Source organism: Typopeltis vanoorti, chromosome 14 (assembly GCF_054136105.1).
Source record: "Typopeltis vanoorti isolate ZY-2024b chromosome 14, IOZ_Tvanoo_1.0, whole genome shotgun sequence".
NCBI lineage: Eukaryota > Metazoa > Arthropoda > Arachnida > Uropygi > Thelyphonidae > Typopeltis > Typopeltis vanoorti.
The window spans coordinates 34,190,550-34,209,870 of NC_143562.1; the positions used below are offsets into that span (position 1 = coordinate 34,190,550).

Genomic DNA, 19,321 nt, shown 5'->3' on the forward strand with positions numbered 1-19,321 from the left:
TTTATTGTGAACTGAAAAAGGGTTGTGATATTGGGAGGAAATTTAGCTTGGATTAGCTCTAAGGATTCTTTGAGTGGGACATTTATGAATAAGGAGGAGACATCAAAACTGACCATTATGTCAGTGTGTTTGAGTGTAAGGTTTTCTATGCTGGCTTTGAAATGGGCTGAGTTTTTTATGTGTGAAGATGTGTTGTCAGCATAGTGTGAGAGAGCTTTGGCCAAATGTTTAGCTAGTTTGTGGGGGGGGGAATCAATGCCATCCACTATGGGACGTAAAGGCACATTTTCTTTATGTATTTTTGGGAGTCCATAAATACAGGGGGGGGGAGTTAAATGGTTTTAATTTGTTAGTGATTTCCACAGGCCAAAAAGTGACCTTCTTAAGGAGCTTGTGTAGTTTTCTAATTTGTGAGTTGGTGGGATTGTATTCGATAGGGATCTAACAATAAAGCTTTCAGCTTACCTGTGTAATCCTTTTGGTTAAGCAATACTGTGGCATTCCCTTTATCAGCTTTGGTGATTATTATTTTCTTGTTCTTCTTTAATTCCAGTAGAGCTTTAATTTCCTTATTGGGCATGTTGGATTTTGGTGGTTTAGCTTTGGTCAGAACACAAGCTACATCCAGTCTGATATCGTTGGCGACGTGGTTTGGAAGGTGTCGTATCCCACGTTCAATTCTTATCATAATATCTTCATCAGGTATTCTTCTGGGCGCGATGGCGAAGTTGTGGCCACATGCGAGGGCGTCGAGTGCTTCAGGTTTAACACTAAATGACGATAGGTTGACTACCATTTCGGTAGGAGGTTATGGTTTCGAGATCGAGTTCTTTTTTAAATTTTCAAATTTTTTGATGTGTCGATCTCGTACTTTTTTTAAATTCTTTCTCCACTGCGGTGCACGAGATGTTGTATAAAATCGACCAAATTTCGTGGCTTAAGGTGCTTGAAAGGTCATCTTCGAGTGCCTGTATTGCTGAGTTAGCTTCACTCAGGAAACGGCGAGTAGTGGCAATTTGTTCTCTGAGTAAGGCTTGGCTGGCACGGTTATAAGCTCCATTATTCCATCCCTGTAGTGGTTCTCAGTAAGATCTGCAAAATACCTCTCTACAGCTGCAGTCACTTCTTGATTCAAAGAAAAGCATTGACCAGCAAGGAAGAGTTTTAGTTTGGAGAAGAGATAGAAGTCAGAGGGAGTTAAATCTGGGGAATAACGTGGATGTTCCAACAATTCATAGCGCAGATCCCTTAATTTTTCCATTGCCAAAACACCTTTGTGGGCAGGTGCATTGTCCTGATGAAAGATGATGTTTTTCTTCTGTAAACCGGGTCTTTTCTCATGAATTTTTTTGGCTAGTCTGGTTAAAAGATCGGAATGATATTCCCTGGTTATTGTTTTACCCTTTGCAAGATGATTAGTAAACAAAATGGCTTTAGCATCCCAAAACACCGATGACATGACCTTTCCTGCTGATGGAACCGACTTTGTCTTTTTTGGTGCTGAATAACTGGCTTCTGTCCACTGTTTTGACTGCTGTTTGGATTCTGGTGTGTATTGGTGAATCCAAATCTCCTCCATAGTAATAAATTGATGCACAAAATCAGTTTTATTTTTGTTAAAACGCTCCAAGCACTGTTCAGAGATTTTCATGCAAGTGCGTTTTTGATCTACTCTGAGTAAGTATGGCACCCATCTTGTGCATATGCAATTCTTTATGCAAATATATCCTACACGTTCTTTTGAAATGCCTATAGTCTCAGCAATTTCATGCACTTTGACTGGCCGGTCATCCAACCATATTGTGCACTTGATCAATGATTTCTGGTGTCGTTACACTTTTTGGACATCCTTCATGTGGATCATCTTCAAGGCTGGTATGGCCACGTTTAAACTCGGCAGCTCATTTCTTAATTGTCGAAAACGAAGGAGAAAAGTGCCTATAAACTTTTTTGAACTTCGAATGAATTTGTTTTGTCATTAAAAATTCTTTTACAAAGAATTTTAATGGCACAATATTCAATTTTATTCATTTCAAGGGATACAGACAACACTTTTGCTTCAGACAGCTGTATAAAACAAAGTACTTGATAGAATGGCTTGCAATTTCACATGGATGCAAATGTACCAACTTAAAAAAAAAAAATCTTGCCAATAGTGTTACCATGTGGTTTGACTTGGAAGATGAATTGATATGCATTAGTATCAAAGAGAAAGGAATATATATGGGATTATAAGGCAGGTGATTATAATAATCTTATATATCAACTTGGCCCAGTTCCGTGGATAGAGGAATTGGAAAGGCAAGATATCTTCAGTGCTTGGGAACTCATGAAGGAATATTTATTAGCAGCAATAGCAAGTTGTATACTGCAAGTAAAGAAGTGAACACAAACTGGTGTAACGTGGATGACAAACAATAGTATTATTATTATTACTCAGACCTCCATGGAGTCAAAAGACTCATCGAGGGGAGGTACCCCCCTAAGAAACACAAAGTCTATCATACCACTCCTTAAACTCATTGACCGTTCTTGCTCTCACCACTCCATCAGGCAATGCATTCCACGGTTTAACCACCCTCCATGCAAAGAAACCACTCCTCACCCTCTTGCTCACAGATTCCTTTCGTAACTTCCAGGGATGGCCTCTTGTCATCACGCCTTCCTGCTGTTCAACCAAGCGAAAGAACTCCCCAGTGTCAACTCTGTAACCACCTCGTTGTACAGTCCTGAAACCATCTTTGTTATCTGCCTTTGTACCCTTTCCACAGTTACTTTATCCCTTTCACATCCTGGGGACCAAATCTGAGAACAATAGTCCAAATGTGGTCTGATCAGGGTCTTATACAGCAGAATGATAACTGTTTTATCTCTGCAGGTCAGCGTCCTTCTCATTATTGCAGCAATCCTCTGTGTTACCTTCACCACCTTTGCAATATGTTCCCTAAATTTCAGGTTTTTATCAATAATCAACCCCAGATCTCTTGTCTCCCCTACTTCCTCCAATATAACTCCTTCAATAGAGTATGCAGTGTCCCATCGATGTTTCCCAAACCTCAAGACCTTACATTTTGCTGCATTAAACCGATACCCCCATATATCTAGCTTATTGAAATCCTCCTGCAGGGCTGCCGCATCTGCACTATTACTAATAATCCTTCCCAGCTTCGCATCATCTGCAAACAACTGAATATCCCCTTGCAATCCACTGACAATGTCATTGATATAAAGGTTAAACAATATAGGTGCCAGTACTGAGCCCTGTGGGACCCCACTTGTAACCATCTGCTTCCTTGAAACTGCCCCTACCATACACAACTCTCTGATACCTATCGGACAGCCAATCCTAAATCCAGTTGACCAATCTGACATCCAGACCCATGTGCTGCAACTTAAATATCAGCTTATCATGTGGCGCCCTGTCAAATGCCTTCGCTAAGTCTAAAAAAATGGCAGTATATGCTGATAATGTTATCTGTGAGAGTCAACATGGATTTGTGAAGGGGCTCTTCTTTTAGCAATATGCTAGTCTTTTATCATAAAGTTACAAGAGCATATTGCTAAAACAAGAGCCCCTTCACAAATCCATGTTGACTCTCACAGATAACATCACCCTCATCTGCCCAATGTTATATACGGTCCTTTACTACTTTCTCCAAGATCTTACTAACTACTGATGACACACAAACTGGCCTATAATTAGACACTTCCAGTCTGCTACCGCCCTTATGCAATGGCACTATCTTACCTTCCTTCCATTTCATGGGCACCTTTCCCGCAGCCAGACTTTCATTGAAAAGCCAGGTCAAAGGCACTGTCAGTTCCCTAGTACATTCTCTCAAAACTCGTGGTGAAATACCATCCAGTCCCACAGCTTTACTGACAGCTTACTGACATCCAGAGTACTCAGTATTTGAAACACACTCTCCTCCTGTACCATTTCCCATTTTTATCCCACAATATATTAAACAGGAACTGCAGGTAAAAAACGAGGTTATTGAAGAGATATAAAGAGAATGGTGGAGAGCAGATGCACGAAGAATATAAGACTCACACCAGGAATATGACTAGTATAGTAAGGAAGGCAAAACTGTAATATTAGAAATGATTGGCTCTGAGATCCATAGAAAATCCTAAGGAATTCTTTCATTATGTGGCCAGTAGGAAAAGAAATGATTGTGTAAGAATGATTGTGTGACATATGGGATAAAAATGGAAATAGAGTGACTGATGTAAAGGACATAGTGGAGTTTTTCAATGAACACTTTATTGGAATATTTCATCCTGAAGAAGTAGGTTTTAATACTAGAGGGATAGAGCAGGTTTCAGTTTTAGAAGTGCAAGAAAAGAGTGTGTTTCAAATACTGAGTACTCTGGATGTCAAAAAAATCGATGGGACAAATGGAATTTTGCCACAGGTTTTGAGAGCATGTGCTAAAAATTTACAGCTCCATTGACCTGGCTTTTCAACGAAAGTCTGGCTATGGAAAAGTTCCCAAGGAAGGGAAGATAGTCTGTTATACTACCCTTATGCCATTGCATCAGGATGGTAGCCAACTGGAAGTGTCAAACTATAGACCGCTTTGTATATCATGTGGTTGTTAAGATTTTGGAAAAATTAGTGGGGGATCATTTACAGAATGGATTTTTTAAGGATCGCTCTTGTTTTAGTAATATGATTGCCTTTTATAATAAAGTGACAAGAGCAGTTGATGAGGGAAAGGCATATTCTGCTATTTCTTTTGGATTTTACAAAGGCATTTGACAGGGTACCACATGATAAGCTGATCTTTAAGTTGTATTACATGGGTTTAAATGAACTGGATTTGGAATTAGCAATCTGATAGGTATCAGAAAGTTATGTATGGAAGAGTGAAACAGAATGTTCCAAGTGGGGTCCCACTGGGCTCAGTGCTTTGACCCATATTGCTTCACCTTTATATCAATGACATTGTCAATGGATTGCAGGGAGATATTCAGTTGTTTGCAGATGATGCGAAGCTGGAAAGGTTATTAGTAATAGTGCAGATGAATAAACTGCACACATTTGAATAAACTGGACAGATGGGTAAATGAATTGGGAGTATCAGTTTAATGCAGCTAAACATAAAGCGTTGAAGTTTTGGATACATCGATGGGAGGCTGCATGCTCTGTTGAAGAAAGTGGAGGCAGCAAAGGATCTGGGGGCAATGATTAATAGAAATCTGAAATTCATGGAACATATTGCAAAGGTGGTGCAGGTAATCCAAAGGATTGCTACAATACTGAGAAGGACACTGACCTGCAGCGATGAAGTAATTGTCTTTCTATTGTATAAAGCCCTGATCAGATCACACCAGGACTATTGTGCTGAAATTTGATTCCCAGAATAATTTGAAGTGTATGAATTAATCATAGAAAAAGCGCATTGGCAGATAACAAAGATGATTTCAGGACTATACAATGTTAGTTATGAAGACAGGATGAGGGAATGTGAACTACAGAAGGAAAGGTAATATGATTGAGACTTTTAAACTGTTGACAGTGGGGGAGTTCTTTCATTTGGTATAAAAGGCAGAAATTGCAAGGACAAAGAGCCATTTGTGGAAGTTATGAAAGGAAGTTGTGAGCAAGAGGGTAAGGGGTGGTTTCTTTGCTTAGGGGGATGGTTGAACTGTGGAACACAATGCCTGATCGAGGGGAGAGCATGAACGATCAATGGGTTCAAGGAGTGGTTTTGATAGACTTTTTGTTTTCTAGGATCAGCCTCCCACAGTGAGTTTTGTACTCCATGGAGGTCTGAATCATAATAATAATAATTATTATTATTATTTGACATCTCCAAGGAGTCCCAAGGCTCATTGAGGGAGCTATCTACATACAACTCTCTGTCTCCACCAACTACATCGAACCATAACTACCATCATCATCCACACCAACTCCACCTTCCCACTACCACCACTAGTATTTTCACAGATGATCACAAACATCCATGCCCACGGAGGGATTCGAACCCCACAGCCTTTTGGCTGGAGAGCAGATAGGGTAACCACTCGGTCAACCTCTTTGCTTCTAGTCATCAAATTTTTTTAATTATGTCATATAGCAGAGTTGCATCAAATATAATATATATATATATATATATATTACATTTGATGCAACGGATTTACTATACATATTTATATATATAGGTCGACCACATATAGGAGACTCCTTGACACTTCTGCACATGGCAAAAGAATCCATTCTGATAATAGGGTAATCAATCCATCTTGTGGGATGAGTTTGTTTATTATTACACATCAGAAAATTAGCTTTTCTTTTATGAACATTCTAGTTTTTAAAGTGGTAACTATTTTGCTTGTATAACATTGGAAATTTTTACATATAAAGCACGTGATTTTGCATGTAGGTGATGAATGCATACATCACCTTATTCCTTTATTCCCTTCTACATGAATTGACTCTTCTTGGCACTGTGCCAGCTACAGTTCTCTCATCTGTGGGCAGACTATATATATATATATATAATATATGAGGGGTGTACAAAAGAAGTCTAAACTTTTTAAATAGTGCACCAACTGGCACAGTGAGTGCATCTAGCGGCAGGTTTTGAAACAAACTGCCATTTGCCCCATTCTGCTATGGGCATTAGTCGTTGAGTTACATCCACTGAAGTGAGCACATGCACAAGCTGTTTGTCGGATTAGTGACAAAGTGATAGTGAAAGAGCTTGAAGAGCAGCGTGTGTGTGAAATTTTGCTGCATACCTGGTAAAAATTTTACAGAGATATTTCAGTTGCTTAACCAATCATGCAGGAAGGACTGCATGAGCCGAATGCAGTGCTATGAGTGGTTTACACATTTTAAAAAGGGCAGAACATTGGTTGGTGAAGATCCCAAGCCTGGATGACCTTAAACATCAACAGATGACAACCTTGTCAAGAGAGTTCATGCTGTGATTCAGAAATCGTTGTTTAACTGTTCGAGAAGTTGCTGATGAAGTGGACATCAGCATAGAATCTTGCCATCAAATTTTGACTGAAAAACTTCAGATGCATTGCGTCCGTGTAAAATTCGTGCTGCGTTTGTGGACTGATGATCAGAAAGAGAACTGTGTTGAAATCAGTCAGGAACTGCTTGCCATTACAAATGATAATGAAAACTTTCTTAAGAACATCATAATAGGAGATGAGACATTTCCAAACCATGGAGAAGATTCAGGAAAATGTGATAAGAGAACTGCGCACATCACAGAAAGTGGGTTCCAGGAAGCATTCCATGTTGTAAAATGAGCAATTAAGTCTTTATAGCAAAAGTTTAGTATTTTTTTGTATATTATATATGTAATATATATATATATATATATATATGAGAATTCAGTATAAACAAAAAAAAATGAGTAACTATATACAGGGTGTTCGGGATAAATTTGACATATTTATAATTAATTATATTTTTCTGTAAGTTACATGTATTAACACACACTTCTCTTCATTTAAAAGTTTGGACCCTTCTTAATTCATATACAAGATGTCAGAAAGGATGGATAGCTGGAACCCACCTGAATCATGGAAGAGAATAACTTGTATCATGATGATTCGTGCCCGCCATCAAAATAAGGATATTACGACTGCTGCCCAATGCTCCCTGAATACAGTAAAAACAATCAGGCATGAACTAGAGACTTGCAATGGTGACTACGAGGATGTAGCAAGAAGAAAGATCCCTAGCAGACGATCTGATTGCGTTCGTACAGCAGAATTCCTCGCAAATCTGCAGGAACAGGTGTTGAAGAACCCTGGCATTGGAATTCGGGCTTTGTTCGTGGAGTTGCTAACTGTAGTCAAGCCCTGGATAACAAGGGTAGCCAATGGTAGGCCGTATGTATGGCAGCAGGATTCGGCCCCTTGCCACACCTCTGGGAAAAGTCAAAAATGGTTGTCTGAAAATTTCTACGACTTCACCAGTCCAAATGTTTGGCCTCCAAACTCCCCAGACCTTAACCCCATGGATTATTTTGTATGGGGCGCAGTTGAAAAAGACACCAATCGCACTTCCAGTAATACAAAAGCCCAGTTAATGGATAAAATTAAAACAGTTTTTGCGGCCCTTCCCAGGGAGACTGTAGCATCAGCTTGTTCGAGGTTCCGAAGCAGAATTGAAGCTGTGATCGATGCTAATGGTGGTTATTTTGAGTAAATCTTGTTGATAGTATTGTAATTAACTCTGCCTGTAATGTTTTTTTGTCAATTCATTAAATTTAATAGATACAAAGAAGATTTTCTTTTTCCTTTCGAAACTGTCAAATTTATCCCGAACACCCTGTAAATTAATGACGACCCTTTTACTCATGTGTATGCACGTCCACCACACACACACACGTTCATACTTTAAATGGGTAAGCCCTTTTTTGCACACAGTCACACGAAGAACGATTACAATTTATACCTGTACCTTACTGTATTTCATCCCAATTTCAACAGGAACTACAGTAAATACATTAATGGCTGTATGCACATTCTTTAACTATCTAAAGATAAACAGAATTAACTTTGAATTAAAAATATCTTCCTGTATTTTTAATTGACAGGTGTCAGGTCCATAAATAACACTCATATGGTTTCCTTTTCAACTATCAATCACAAAAGTTCATATCACATTTACTATTAAAGATAAATTAATTTATCCACAGGAACTTTCAAAATAGCAAATGCGGAAAACCGGTACTTTTTTCTTGTATGTATTCAGGGAATTCTTGATGACTCTCCCATCTATTTTTACATGGCTCCATTAGTTTCTTTTTTTTAACATGATCTGTTCTTCTTATATTATAATTCTGCATACTCTGTTTTTCCATCGTTGCAATTCCGTGAATATTGACTTTATGACAGCTTGGTATTACAAACATTGAAGAGCAATTCAATAATGACTAACACGGTGTGTTTATCAGTGGTGCAATCAAAAAGATGCTTCTCTTTTACTTGATATCTATTTCATATAATCTACACAAAACATCTGCAGGTATTTTAGTTCCAACAGTTCCAGAAAAGCAAGTACAATTGCTGATTCTTTTGTTGCTAAATGAGAGTTGTTTTTCATTGGTGATTTTTGTTGTGAGGATGGTACTATAGTTTAGTACCAGTAGTGAATCCATAAGCATCACCTTATTCTCCTTATAATGGAATATTGTTTTGACAAGATAGCTTAAATATCATCAACATAACGAAAACTATATACATGTTTTTTTATTTTAAGTGAATAAGTCAAATAACAAAATTTGTTCATAGACATATTATGTAAAGATGTTTAAACATCTTTTCAGTATCAAACACTATATTGTCCAATTACAACAAGTTCTGCACCATTCAGATTAAACCACCCAAGCATTATTTAGGGTGAAATTTGATTTATACACATTATCTCTTTTGTGGAAACAGAATATGGAATTGAATATATGATATTCTGGCACACTAGCTCTATGGTTATGGGGACCCCCAAACTTTTGGTTGACAGTGTTTACATAGTGGTGCACAACAAATAGCACTTATTATTATTATTTGACACCTCCAGGGAATCCAAAGACTCATTGAGGGAGAGTGTGCCAACAGCATCGAACGATTGGGCCCCTTCCAACTACTAACCGTGCTCAAACTTACTTAACTGAGCCATTAGTAGCAGAGGCTCTACCAATCGACCAACCTTTGCCAGCACTCTCAATGAATATTTCATCTAAGGTGTGTGTGTGTGTGTGTGTGTGTGTGTGGGCACACTGGTAAAAAAAAGAAATGTTCATGCCCAGTAACTGCTTGCACAAAATTTTTGCTTTCAGAATTTCTAATTTACAATCAGTAATTTTTGCACGTACTTATAGAAAATTTTTACACTTGTTATACATTAAATCAAATTTGCCAAGAAATTATATTCTTTGTTTAGATTATATTTGGTCATTCAAACATATAATTAAATTGAAATATATATCGATCTTAATTGACCATGATTTATAAACATCTAATACCAACAAGTTTCACCGACAGACTGTCTGGCTTCTTCAGGGCTTATAACGGTAAAAGAAAAAACTCCAAGTGGCTAGTACAGAGAAAATGGAATAACACTATCATATAAATTAAACATTAAAACAGAAGGCATAACATTACATGCATGGTGTGTGTTCTGTTAGTCACTATAACAATGACCAAGAGCACGTTCTGTAGTTTTGAGTGAAATTAAATTCTGGCAGACTGAGTGATCTTGTTAAGGTTTTCCATATGTCAGCTATTATCATTCCCTGGCTTCTGTTAAAGATTTTCTCCAGAACGGAGGACTACAACGGCTTCTTTGAAATTTCTACAACAGAAAACTTCTAAGTAAGGCATGGAGCTGCTATCCCAATCAATGGTATGGTAAATAATCGCGAAATGATGGGATGACCTGAGTTGTCTGTTCTGTTGTTATTAACATCTCCTATATATTATTTTTTTCAGATTTCAGGGCTTCTTGACGTCTGTCCTATATAGTTTGGACCACAAGCACATGGGATGGTGTACACTCCAACATGTTTGAAAAAAGGATTAATGTCTTTTGGCGATCTTAAAATGTGACGGACAGTCTTGACCGGTTTGAACGCAACTCTGCTGTTGAAAGGTTTAAAACGTTTTGCGATCTTCTCGGGCACTGTACCTGCATAAAGAATAACTAAGGACTCATCATAGAGCTCTTTTTCTTCTGAGATTGATGTTCATAGCTCTATTTTTGAGCATATGTATTATGCTGAGCTTCTGGGAAATATGGTGAATTGACTTGAAATGAAGGTGGCATCCAGTGTGTGTTGGTTTGCAGTAGACTGTTAGTTTGATATGTCCATCTGCTAGTTTCTTGATTAGGGGATCCAAAAATGGTAGTTGATTATCTTTTTCCAGTTCTAAAGTGAATTGTATTTTTTGATGAAAAGAATTAATTTTGGTTAAGAAGTCCAAAAGAGCTGTCTTTGTGTCCCTCCAAATTATGAAGGCATCGTCTACATACCTCCACCACACTAAAGGTTTTGGGTCTAATTTTGAGATGATGTCTGTTTCTAGCTTTTCCATGAACAGATCTGCGCAGTGCGGCGAGCCTCACTGATGAAAAAGTGATTTTTAACCTTTCAGAATATATTAACACAAACAGAAACACTTAAGAAAGGATTCACGCCATCACCCCAAATCATATTCCTAAGGTCGACATCATCAATAACATGGAGAAAGCACTCTCATCCTTTTCAGAAACAATGGCAAATGATCTGAGATTAAAAAGTGCTATTATCCTTGCAAATTTAATGCCACCTAATCTAAACATAACACTCCAAGAAAAAAAAAAAAAAGATCTCTCAAACTTGAAAAAGGATAAACAAATAACTATCTTAAAAGCAGATAAAGGTAATGCCACAGTCATTTTAAACACTAAGGACTACATAGCCAAGATTGCAGAATTACTATCAGACCCATCAATGTATCACATACTAGAGTCGGACACGACATGGAAAAACCACAAGGACACTAACAACTTATTACGGAACATGACTAGTTGGTCCATAAACTTGCAACGGAATCTGGTCACTATACCCATTGATGCCATGATTGTATGGAGCCCTTCACAGAAGTGGAGTTCCACTATGCCCGATTGTTGACAGAAGAAATGCTCCCACATATTTATTGTCCAAACACCTCAGCCTCCTAAAAGGACATATTAGAAAATCGGACACTTACATTAAGAATTCAAAGCACTTTATTAAAAAATTGAAAAACATCTCGATCTTAAAAACAGACATTCTCGCTAGTTTGGACGTGGTATCTTTATTTACTTACATCCCAGTAGAAGAAGTTATCAGTATCCTATACAATCTCTTCCCTGAAGATACGGCTCAACTTTTTCGTTACTTAAATCTAATTATTTCAAATGGAATGAAACAATATGTGAGCAACTAAATGGCTTAACTATGGGCAGTCTCCTTTCACCACCCTGTGCATATCTGTTCATGGAAAAGCTAGAAACAGACATCCTCCCAAAATCTTTAGTGTGGTGGAGGTATGTACACGATGTCTTCGTAATTTGCAGGGAGGACACAAAAACAGCTCTTTTGGGCTTCTTAACCAAAATTAATTCTTTTCATCAAAAAATACAATTCACTTTGGAACTGGAAAAAGATAATCAACTACCATTTTTGGATACCCTAATGAAGAAACTAGCAGATGGACATATCAAACCAATAGTCTACTGCAAACCAACACACACACTGGATGCTACCTTCATTTCAAGTCAACTCACCATATTTCCCAGAAGCTCAGCATAATACATATGCTCAAAAATAGAGCTATGAACATCATCTCAGAAGAAAAAGAACTCTATGATGAAATTACTCATATATCAGAGATATTAATAAAAAATGGCTATCCAAAGAATCTAATCAACAAGATTCTTCATAGAACCCCCCCCCCCCCACAACAACACCAACAACCTACCATCACTCAATACAGTTCATCCTTAGTTATTCCTTATGCAGATACAGTTTCTGAGAAGATCGCAAAACTTTTTAAGCCTTTCAACATCAGAGTTGCGTTCAAACTGGTCAAGAGTGTCCATCACATTTTAAGATCACCGAAAGACATTAATCCTTTTTTCAAACATGCTGGAGTGTACAACATCACATGTGCTTGTGGTCTAAACTATATAGGACAGGCATCAAGAAGCCTCAAAATCTGAAAAAAATAACACATAGGAGATGTTAATAACAACAGAATAGACAACTCAGGTCTAGCCCATCATTTCATTATTATTAACCATACCATTGATTGGGATAGCAGCTCCATGCCTTACCTAGAAGAAAATTTCCGTTGTAGAAATTTCAAAGAAGCCATTGTAGTCCTCCGTTCTGGAGAAAATCTTAACAGAAACCAGGGAATGATAATAGCTGTCATATGGAAAACTTTAATAAGATCACTCAGTCTTCCAGAATTTAATTTCGCTCAAAACTACAGAACGTGCTCTCATAACAGTGACTAACACAACACGCTCCATGCGTGTAATGTTATGCCTTCTGTTTTAATGTTTAATTTATATGATAGTGTTACTCCATTTTCTCTGTACTAGCCACTTCGAGTTTTTTCTCTTACCATTATAAACCCTGAAGAAGCCGGATAGTCCTGTCGGCGAAACTTGTTGGTATTAGATGTTTATAAATCATGGTCAATTAAGATCAATATATATTTCAATTTAATTAAATTATATTCTTGTTTAATCCTTTATCCAAGTGTAAGCAAATAAAGTTTGCAGGTGAAGCATCTTCACAATTGGGCTACTAGTATATAGAGGCTAATAACTTCACATTAATTGCCTTATTATCTCATAATGCAAAACACATATATTTTCAGACATATATAATGTCATACATTATGGGAAGGGCCACTCCCCACACCAGTTTCAGTATGCAGAAGTCGTATATATTGCCCCATATAAAAGTAGTGAAGATACTTCACCTGCAAACTTTATTTACTTACACTTGGATAAAGGATTAAACAAAAATATCATTTTTTGACAAGTTTATTTTATATTATAACCTAGTGAAAAAACTTTTGGTAACTATCTCTAATCCACAGTATTTTAATAATAAGGTGATACTGCTTTTCATTACTTGTGTATTGGAAACATATATAATTTCTGCATAACTTCAACCTTGATGTCTCTTCTTAGTGCACCTCCCACCCTTGAAATTTAAATATAGGTTGAAACTGGTCTGAGTAGTGGCCTATTTCCATGATGTATTACATTATATATGCCCAAAAGGATTTGCACTTTGCATTATGGGATATTAAGGGAATTAATGTAAGGTCATATCTTTACAACAAGTAGTAAAAAATTGAATAAAGGATTAAACATAATTTCTTGGCTAGTTTAATTTTTGTATGCACTATAAAATCAATTATATGATAAATCATACTTGTCACTTATTTTATTTAGTAAATTCTTCAATCTCCACTCCAATATTACTCTAACTCATTTCAACTTATTGCATTCTGATTAGTTACTTTTAGCCCCCTCTATGTGGGTAAACTGACACTGATGTAAACAAGTTGCAGAAGCACATTTGTTTAGTGCTGATTGACTAGACAGTACAGTCACTTGAACTCATGCAAACATTGGTGGATTTTTGTAACTACATGGATTTAAGTCAATTAATTTAGAGCTCACAATTTTACAGATTATGTTATATTATATTACAGCCAGACAAAAAATAGAGCAGCATTAATATGAGGAAGATTGCAGTAGTGGTTTTAGTGTGTTAAACTGTCAAATTGTCAGTGTAAAAAGAAAAAAAAAAAGCCAATTTATTTAAATTTAAGTGGTTGGACAAATGTTACATAATTTGTTTATGAAATGCATGCACTTGCAGTTTTTAAGTTGTTGGAATAAGCATTTAGGTTGCTCTTATAGAAATATTTAGCATGCAGCATCTAAAATTTTTTAAGAAAGATGAGTCCAAGACTAGAAATTTATGCACAAAATGTTTTTCATGTGCACATGAGCCAGCAAATATTAGAGGGAATAGTGCTCCAAATCCATTTGCTTGTGTAGTCAGACTGTCTATTTCTTGGGTTTATTTTTACCATTAAATTTCCATCTTTTAAAGAAATGCTTATGCTATAAGTGTGTCAAACATGCACAAATCGGTTGCTGACTAAAATTGCAGCCAGCCTATGGTAACATTCTCATTGAAAGTGGTATTATAGGCTAAACAGTGTCCCTCCATTCTGTGTTCATTTGGCATGCATTCCCCTTGACTTTTCTTGTTGGTCATGTAGTTTGACACTGGTGTTTTGTATTCCAGAAGAATCTAACATGAAAATATGTTAAATTTCAAAATGTTTTTTTTTTTTTTTTCATAATATAGTTATAAGTCATTAGCTGTGTAGTGTGAGACCACCTGGGTATATTGAAGGCCTGAAACAGCTTGAAAATTTTGTATTTGGTCTCTAGAGCAAGATTTTTGGGTTATTTATCCTGCAGCTTAGTCTACCAACAAATATTTAGTGCATACAGCCTTTGGCAGGTTGAATTTTCTCTCTCTCTTCACACACACAGCTTAGCTTAGCTTAGACAAGAATTAGCATCTGGGCATCTGTACAAGTCGATATAGACTTCCTTGCTCTACTTTCATGAGGTCTGAAAAAATCCTGTGACCAAACACTCAAAACAACCAAGAAGCTAAACATTGATGGCAGAAAATCAGTATCTTGGTGGAGTAATGAATTAACAATTCTAAGAAAGCATTCAGATGCACTAAATCAAATAACCTACAACAATCAAGATTTAAGACAGAGTAGATGACAAAACTACTATAAAGCCAAAATTACACATGCAAAAAAAAAAAAACCCAGAATCATGGAAAAAATTCTGTATTGTTTCGACCGTATCGAATCCTTGGAACTGTATATATATATATATAAATTAGTAGCAAGCAAGTAAGAATAAAGCAACACCTATAATATCAATTATTAAGAAAACACAAAAAATTTTGCAGAAACTACAGCAAAAATGATAATCAAGTTATTCTTGATGATGACGAATCAACAGATGAAGAAATTCACAAAACTTACAGACAAAGAATGGAAACAGACATAGACACTCCTAATGACAATGAAATTGTGTCTAATGAAATCGAATCAATATTAAAATCAGTAGATCCAAGAAAAACTTCTAGGGAGGATGGAATAACCAGCAACATACTCCTAAGAGCATTTGTCGAATTCCCTGAATTCATGAGTAGATGACAACAAGACATTCATTGTAAACAAGAGTTTACAACGAATGCCTAAAGAGAGGGTGATTTCTTTTATTATGGAAATACTCTAAAATTATACCCATAATTAAACCAGGAAAAGAAACATCCGACAAAATTAGCAAATATAGGCCAATTAATCTCATAAATGTTGCTGGTAGGATATTATAAAATCGTCTGATAAACCAAATAATGCATTTTGTCTATTTAAGAGACCTATTAAGCAGCAATCAGTATGCATTTAGACCTCAATCAAGCACAGTAGATGCAGTTATGGAGGTTAAAGAGTTCCTTTAATGCTGCATGGTGGCCAGCCATAATTGATCATTTAAGAGATTTCAAATGTCCAAAAAATCTACTCTACCTTATAAAAAATTATTTTGCAGATGAAGAGCAACCATGACTTTGAAAACCACAACTATAATGAAAGAAATCAAACAAGACTATCTGCAAGGTTCCTGTTGTGGACCAGGTTTCTGGAGCATCCAGTATGACTCATTATTAAGACTTCCTTTCACTACATATATCACTATAACAAATGATAATGATTTGGGGATGCAATGGCTTACAGTTAGAAGTAATGGCCAACAAAGAACTCTTTAAAATTGCAGAGTGGGAAAGTAAAAAGGAAGTTACCCTCAATAGCACCAAGCCTAAAGTGCTCCATATCTCTCATAAAAAATCAAAACAACCTATAACAATCTTCCTAAATAGGCAAGTTCTTGAAGTAGCCAGCAAGCTAAAATACCTTGGAGTAATAATAGATGAAAAATTTATCTTCAACAAGCACATTTCATATGTTGCCGAAAAAAAGCTTACAAATAGTGCTGAAAACAATATACACTAGAGCTACTACCATTGATATCTTATGCTGAACCTGCTTGGAAAGATGCATTAAAATCCAAAAAAAAACACCAACAAAAGTTAAACAAAGTTCATTGTCCTATAGCCATACAAATAATTAAAGGATACAGGACATCTTTCGAGGCAGCTTGTGTTATTGCTGGCCTAACAGTGATCTGCCTAAAAATGTAAGAATTCTCTCTTATATATGAAGTCACTTCCAGAAGATATAACGGAAATGTCAACATTGATTGAAATTGCTACAAATTAACTCACCTAGCAAAGAAACATATATTAAGGTAAAGGAAAGCTCTGAAAGTGATGAATTCCATATATACATATATACACTAATGGGAGCAAAACCGAAGGAAACATCGGTTGTTCTTTCATTGTATATTACAGACCGTCCATAATACAAGAATGCTGCTCTAAACTGCATTCCCCCCCCCCGTTCTAACAACCAAGCAGAACAGCTTGCTGTAGTTCATTCACTTACATATATCCAAGAATTAGAACTCAACACCTATCATCAAAAGACAGCAACAATTTGCTGCAACAGTAGAAGCACTGTAGATGGCATACAAAACCAGAGCAACCATCCAGTGTTAATAGAACAAACAAGAAATCTGGTGTGGAATCTCACTCTAGAGAGATGGGAAATCAAGCTGCTGGGTGAGGGTGCATACTGGAGTAGCAGGAAATGAGAGCAAATCAGCTGGCTAAAGAAGCAGCTATAAACGAATGGTTAGAAACAAGTTACCAAAAGTCAAACTGCTGTAAAAATGCTTGCAGAAGAAATAAGCCCCAACTTGTGGTAAGAAGAATAATGGAAAGCATCTAAAAGCGAATTGACAACAAAAGAATTCTTGCCATGTATCATAAGCAAATGTCAATCACTTACTTTATGACTGTCAGCTACTGTACTCCATCCTGATGCCCCTAGTACAACCCATCATCCCTTCTTAATACTAGCGGCTAGTCTCAGAACAGTGATGTATCCAAAAGTATTACTCAGAATTATTTAATTTTGCCAATAAAGATCAACTTCCAGTCATTGTGATGTTACATAAAGTACTGATAATGTGGGAATTATATTGTATAATATATATAGATATAAAAATCAGTTGTTTGTTCAGTTACTTGGAAGCTATATGTAATATATGCATTCTATGCAATGGAGTATGTAGGAAATAAATTACCTCCTGATATAGAGTTATAGTTGGGAGGAAAATTGCGAAACCCCCAACACACACACACATACTGGGTAGGCCACAAGTTATGAAACATCAGTAGGGCCCATCTTTGTGAAAATGAAAATGGAAAGCATGCACATGATGTGGTTTTTCATAACTAATAAAAAAAATCTGGTGATGTTAAAAACTTATGTAGTATCAAGCGTATTCAGTAGTATCAAACTTGAACTACAAAAAAAGAAAATGTTATGGAGAATTTACAAGGAGAAGGGCGATCAGGACACCCATGAGCAGTACAAGGCTCAAGCTAGGAAGGTTACCAGCATAGTAAGAAAAGCTAAATCAGATTATGAGAAGACCTTAGCCAAAGAGATCAAGGGTAATCCCAAAGAGTTCTTCCGCTATGTGGCAAGTAAGAGGAAGAATGACTTCGGAAGGATAACCTTAGTGGGTGCTGATGGTATTGAGGTGACAAAATCAGATGTAATAGTCGAGTTACTGAGTGATCACTTCTCAAAAGTCTATCACCCAAGTGAGGATATCTCTATACCTATAGCAATACCTAATGTGAGAATTGAAGCTAAAGAATCAGAGGTATTAAATATATTGCGAAACTTAAATGCAAACACTGCGGTAGGCTTAGATGGAATATCAGCTCAGGTGTTGCGTGAATGTGCAAATGAATTGTCAACCCCTCTTACCTGGATATTTAATTTAAGTTTGAACTCTGGTATGGTCCCTAGGGAGTGGAAGTTAGGCAAAGTGGTTCCTTTGCATAAGGGTGGCTCTAAAACTGCAGTATTGAATTACAGACCAATCACCATCTCAGGAGTAGTGGTAAAAGTATTGGAAAAGTTGGTTAAAGACAAAATTCAAGAATGGGTGGATCAGGATATGATACTCTATAGAGGCCAACATGGTTTTGTTAAAGGTAGATCCTGCCTTAGCAATCTATTAACTATCCATAATAGAATAACATCAGAGTTGGACAAAGGAACTGGCTACACAGTGGTACTTCTGGATTTTGCTAAGGCTTTTGACAGGATACCCCATAGAACACTGTTACGCAAATTGGAGCAGATGGGAATGGATATTAAATTGGTGATATGGATAGGAGAATGGCTCAGGGAGAGATACCATAAGGTGGTGTATGGAGGAGCCGAGTCCAGAATGAGGCAGGTGACCAGTGGTGTGCCTCAGGGCTCTGTGCTTGGGCCAATGTTGTTTAATTTGTATATAAATGATATAGGAAACGGCTTAAAGGGAGATATTCAGTTGTTTGCTGATGATGCAAAGTTGTGTAGTGCAATAAAAAATCAAGCTGATGTTGAAAGTTTGCAGGAGGATTTAAATAAGCTGGTAAAATGGGCAAAAGAAAATGGATGTCAGTTCAATGTGGAAAAGTGTAAAGTCTTGCATTTTGGGATTAAAAGATTACCAGCTGTGTACTACATCGATGGAAAGGTACTCCAAGAGATTGATGAGGCTAGGGAC

General features: G+C 36.8%; 1 protein-coding gene across 1 annotated transcript in view; it reads left to right on the top strand.

Annotated features, from left to right (window-relative positions):
• LOC150099358 (uncharacterized) overlaps nt 1–19,321 on the top strand; it is a 222,978-nt gene that overhangs the window by 55,298 nt on the left and 148,359 nt on the right. The window lies entirely within an intron of this gene.